Source organism: Lepidochelys olivacea (genome assembly GCF_965140295.1).
Source record: "Lepidochelys olivacea isolate rLepOli2 genome assembly, chromosome: 1".
NCBI lineage: Eukaryota > Metazoa > Chordata > Testudines > Cheloniidae > Lepidochelys > Lepidochelys olivacea.
The window spans coordinates 5,391,957-5,397,956 of record NC_140411.1 but is presented as its reverse complement, the minus strand read 5'-3'; positions in this window follow the sequence as shown (position 1 = coordinate 5,397,956).

The window sequence follows — 6,000 nt, the reverse complement described above, 5'->3', positions numbered from 1 at the left end:
AGCCTCTGTCAATAGGCTCTTCCGTATAGTTTCACGCTGCAAACCACACAGTAACCTGTCACACAGGGCATCATTTAACATCTCCTTAAATTCACGGTGTTTTGCTAGCCTTTTTAAAGTTGCTACAAATTGTACAACTGTTTCCTCTTCTTTTTGGCCTCTTTTGTGGAACCTCTATCCTTCAGGAATTACCAGTGGTTTGGAGGAAAAATGGGACCCCAGGATTTCTGCAATGTCACTGTAAGATTTGGTCTCAGGCTTAACAGGGTGTAATAAGCTGCGTAGCAGGGAGTAGGTTTTAGCTCCCACAACACTTAAGAATATTGGCACCTTCTTCTCTGCTGTAATGTCATTTGCAAGAACAAAAAGATCAAAACGCTCAGTTTACACATGACACTGCACTACATTCTCCTCCAAAGGTTCCAGTGGCCCTTTAAGTGTAGCCATGGTTTTAGTTTCATGTTTCACAGTCAGTGCCAACAAGCCAGCACAGTCAGTGCAAACAAGCCAGTTCTTACCCCCTTCCAACAGCTGAAAGATTTTGGTAGGTTTTTTTTGTTTGTTTGTTTGCTTGCCTTGACTTCCACTTCCTTCTGTGGCTGGGGCAGCACAGGGATCCCATTCTCGTCGCCACTTTGTTGTATCCTTGGGGGCAGCACTTTAGGAAGGAATCACTTGAGACGCAGAGAGCGGTGAGCCATGAAAGCAGCCATTTATTTTCCACACACTGAACTAACCAAACCAGCCCAAACTGGCTGGGCTATCCCCTAATAAGCTAACTCAGTTGCCATAGCAACAACAAGGTGCTATTAGCATGACAACCAAACACACAACAAGCCAGAAGAGTTGAAGGCAGCAGTGCTGAAGCAGAGCTGGGGAGCTGCAGCTGGAGCAGACCAGAACCGGGAGCTGGATCCGCACAAACCTGCTGCACCAACAGGGAGCCACGGCTGAGCTAGAGTAGGGAGCTGCAGGGACAGAGCCAGGACAGTGGATGCCGGCAACTAGTAACAAGGTAGCCGATCACAATGAGCAGCTCAGGAGAGCAAGTTGGGGCTATGGACAGAGGGCCAGCACAGGGAGGTGTCACCAGACCGGAGGGCCTTGAAGACTGGACTTAGGAGAGAGGACGTCAATCTGATGTAGGGCCAATTGCTGGGGAGAAGGGTCCTGCCACCTAGAGCCTGAGGGTGTGTGGCCACTGCAAAAGCCAGTGTCTGACTTGGCAGTATCACCACAGCACAACTAGAGGCTGGCAGGGGGCCTGGGATGTGTGAGGAACACAAAGAGAACAGTTCTTAGGTCCCAGACATGGCTGTTTGTCAGGACGGGGTTCCTTGTTTCCTTGAACTTTCCCATTTATCCTTAATTTTCTTTCTGGTTTCAGAGTAGCAGCCCTTTTAGTCTGTACTCGCAAAAAGAAGAGGAGGATTTGTGGCACCTTAGAGACTAACCAATTTATTTGAGCATAAGCTTTCGTGAGCTACAGCTCACTTCATCGGATGCATTTAGTGGAAAATACAGTGAGGAAATTTATATACACACAGAACATGAAGGAAAAAAAAAACAAACCTGTAAGGAGAGTGATCACTTAAGATGAGCTATTACCAGCAGGACAGCAGGGCGGAGGGGGAGGGGGATTTGTGTCCATTTATTCTTTTACGTAGAGACTGTGCAGGCATATCACATTGGTAGATGTGTAGATGTCCGCACTATCAGAGGCTCGTTCATCTGCACATCCACCAATGTGATCTATGCCATCATGTGCCAGCAATGCCCCTCTGCCATGTACATTGGCCAAACTGGACAGTCTCTAAAAGAATAAATGGACACAAATCAGATGTCAAGAATTATAACAATCATAAACCAATCAGAGAACACTTCAATCTCTCTGGTCATGCGATTACAGACATGAAAGTTGCTATATTACAACAACAACAAAAAAACCCTTCAAAAACAGACTCCAACGAGAGACTGCTGAATTGGAATTAATTTGCAAACTGGATACAGTTAACTTAGGCTTGAATAGAGACTCGGAATGGATGGGTCATTACACAAAGTAAAACTATTTCCCCATGTTTATTTCCCCCACCCCCGCCCACTGTTCCTCAGATGTTCTTGTTAACTGCTGGAAAGTTTTCAACCCCTCCCCCCCCCAACCCCCCCCTTCTCTCCTGCTGGTAATAGCTCATCTTAAATGATCACTCTGCTTACAGGTTTTTTTTTTCCTTCATGTTCTGTGTGTATATAAATTTCCTCACTGTATTTTCCACTAAATGCAACCGATGAAGTGAGCTGTAGCTCACAAAAGCTTATGCTCAAATAAACTGCTTAGTCTCTAAGGTGCCACAAGTACTCCTCTCCAATTTTCTTTCAGTCGCTGTTTAACATATTCTAGTTGGTTTGAAGTTAATGCAGTGATCAGTGGGTCAAAGAAGTGTCCGGTGTGAAGAGAGTACTCCACAGTGGGGACACCCTAGCTCCTGTCCTAAGTGACCACGATGAGACTGGGGGTTCAGCCTTCCAGGAATCTTTGGCTCAGCCATATCACCATTACGAGGACTCTTCCAAACAGGAGAGTGGAAGGGGAGTCCTTGAGGTCAGGCAGGCCTCTGGGAAAAGGGAGTGGGAGTAGGGACTTGGACTCTTTCACTACCAGTTCCCTTGGCGTGACGCAAAAGCCAGGAAAGATCCCAACAATAGTTCCCCACTTACATTAGGGAACTGTTAGAAAATGATAGGTTGGATTTATCGTGACATATAAACAGATGTGTAATTGGTGAAATCTTTCAAGAATTGATAAAAGCCAAAATGTCTAACTTTGGGGAGAACATAAGAACATAAGAATGGCTGTACTGGGTCAGACCAAAGGTCCATCCAGCCCAGTATCCTGTCTACTGACAGTGGCCAATGCCAGGTGCAACGGAGTGTGTGAACCTAACAGGTAATGATCAAATGATCTCTGTTCTGCCATCCATCTCCAGTCTGACAAACAAAGACTAGGGACACCATTCCTTACCCATCCTGGCTAATAGACTTGAATGGACTTAACCTCCATGAATTTATCCAGTTCTCTTTTAAACCCTGTTATAGTCCTAGCCTTCACAACCTCCTCCGACAAGGAGTTCCACAGGTTGACTGTGTGCTGAGTGAAGAAGAACTTCCTTTTCTTGGTTTCAAACCTGTTGACCATTAATTTCATTTGGTGGACCCTAGTTTTTATATTATGGGAACAAGTAAATAACTTTTCCTTATTCATTGTCTCCACACCACTCATGATTTTATATACCTCTATCATATCCCCCCTTAGTCTCATAGATTCATAGATATTAAGGTCAGAAGGGACCATTATTATCGTCTAGTTTGAGCTCCTCCACAATGCAGGCCACAGAATCTCACCCACCCACTCCTGCAATAGACCTCTCATCTATGTCTGAGCTATTGAAGTCCTCAAATCATGGATTAAAGACTTCAAGTGCAGAGAATCCTCCAGCAAGTGACCCGTGCCCCATGCTACAGAGGAAGGCGAAAAACCCCCAGGGCCTCTTCCAATCTGCCCTGGAGGAAAATTCCTTCCCGACCCCAAATATGGTGATCAGCTGAACCCAGAGCATGTGGGCAAGATTCACCCACCAGATACCAGGAAAGAATTCTCTGTAGTAACTCAGATCCTACCCCATCTAACATCCCATCACAGGCCATTGGGCCTATTTACCAAAGATCAATTAATTGCCAAAATCATGTTATTGCAAAATACCATCTCCTCCATAAACTTATCGAGCTTAGCCCTGGTCTACACTAGGACTTTAGGTTGAATTTAGCAACGTTAAATTGATTTAAACCTGCACCCGTCCACACAGTGAAGCCCTTTATTTCGACTTAAAGGGCTCTTAAAATCGATTTCCTTACTCCACCCCTGACAAGTGGATTTGCGCTTAAATCGACGTTCCCAGCTCGAATTTGGGGTACTGTGGACACAATTCGATGGTATTGGCCTCCGGGAGCTATCCCAGAGTGCTCCATTCTGACCGCTCTGGACAGCACTCTCAACTCAGATGCACTGGCCAGGTAGACAGGAAAAGAACCGCAAACTTTTGAATCTCATTTCCTGTTTGGCCAGCGTGGCAAGCTGCAGGTGACCATGCAGAGCTCATCAGCACAGGTGACCATGATGGAGTCCCAGAATCGCAAAAGAGCTCCAGCATGGACCGAACGGGAGGTACGGGATCTGATCGCTGTTTGGGGAGAGGAATCCGTGCTATCAGAACTCCGTTCCAGTTTTCGAAATGCCAAAACCTTTGTGAAAATCTCCCAGGGCATGAAGGACAGAGGCCATAACAGGGACCTGAAGCAGTGCCGCGTGAAACTGAAGGAGCTGAGGCAAGCCTACCAGAAAACCAGAGAGGCGAACAGCCGCTCTGGGTCAGAGCCCCAAACATGCCGCTTCTATGATGAGCTGCATGCCATTTTAGGGGGTTCAGCCACCACTACCCCAGCCGTGTTGTTTGACTCCTTCAATGGAGATGGAGGCAATACGGAAGCAGGTTTTGGGGACGAAGAAGATGATGATGAGGAGGAGGTTGTAGATAGCTCACAGCAAGCAAGCGGAGAAACCGGTTTTCCCGACAGCCAGGAACTGTTTCTCACCCTAGACCTGGAGCCAGTACCCACCGAACCCACCCAAGGCTGCCTCCTGGACCCAGCAGGCGGAGAAGGGACCTCTGGTGAGTGTACCTTTTAAAATGCTATACATGGTTTAAAAGCAAGCATGTGAAAGGATTACTTTGCCCTGGCATTTGCGGTTCTCCTAGATGTAGTCCTAAAGCCTTTGCAAAAGGTTTCTGGGGAGGGCAGCCTTATTTCGTCCTTCATGGTAGGACACTTTACCACTCCAGGCCAGTAACATGTACTCGGGAATCACTGTAGAACAAAGCATTGCAGTGTATGTTTGCTGGCATTCAACCAAAATCCGTTCTTTATCTCTCTGTGTTATCCTCAGGAGAGTGAGACATAATTCATGGTCACCTGGTTGAAATAGGGTGCTTTTCTTCAGGGACACTCAGAGGAGCCCATTCCTGCTGTGCCGTTTGCCTGTGGCTGAACAGAAATATTCGCCGCTGTTAGCCACAGGGAGGGGGGAAGGTTGAGGGGGTAGTCACGCGGTGGGAGGAGGCAAAATGCGACCTTGTAACGAAAGCACATGTGCTATGTATGTAATGTTAACAGCAAGGTTTACCCTGAAAGAGTGTAGCGACTGTTTTATAAAATGTGTCTTTTTAAATACCGCTGTCCCTTTTTTTTTCTCCACCAGCTGCATGTGTTTCAATGATCACAGGATCTTCTCCTTCCCAGAGGCTAGTGAAGCTTAGAAAGAAAAAAAAAACGCACTCGCGATGAAATGTTCTCCGAGCTCATGCTGTCCTCCCACACTGACAGAGCACAGACGAATGCGTGGAGGCAAATAATGTCAGAGTGCAGGAAAGCACAAAATGACTGGGAGGAGAGGTGGAGGGCTGAAGAGAGTAAGTGGCGAGCTGAAGACAGGGCTGAAGCTCAAATGTGGCGGTAGCGTGATGAGAGGAGGCAGGATTCAATGCTGAGGCTGCTGCAGGACCAAACCAGAATGCTCCAGTGTATGGTTGAGCTGCAGCAAAGGCAGCTGGAGCACAGACTGCCACTGCTGCCCCTCTGTAACCAACCGCCCTCCTCCCCAAGTTCCATAGCCTCCACACCCAGACGCCCAAGAACGCGGTGGGGGGGCCTCCGGCCAACCAGCCACTCCACCACAGAGGATTGCCCAAAGAAAAGAAGGCTGTCATTCAATAAATTTTAAAGTTGTAAAATTTAAAGTGCTGTGCTTAAAGTGCTGTGTGGCATTTTCCTTCCCTCCTCCACTACCCCTCCTGGGATACCTTGGTAGTCATCTCCCTATTTGTGTGATGAATGAATAACGATTGCATGACTGTGAAGCAGCAATGACTTTATTGCCTCTGCAAGCGG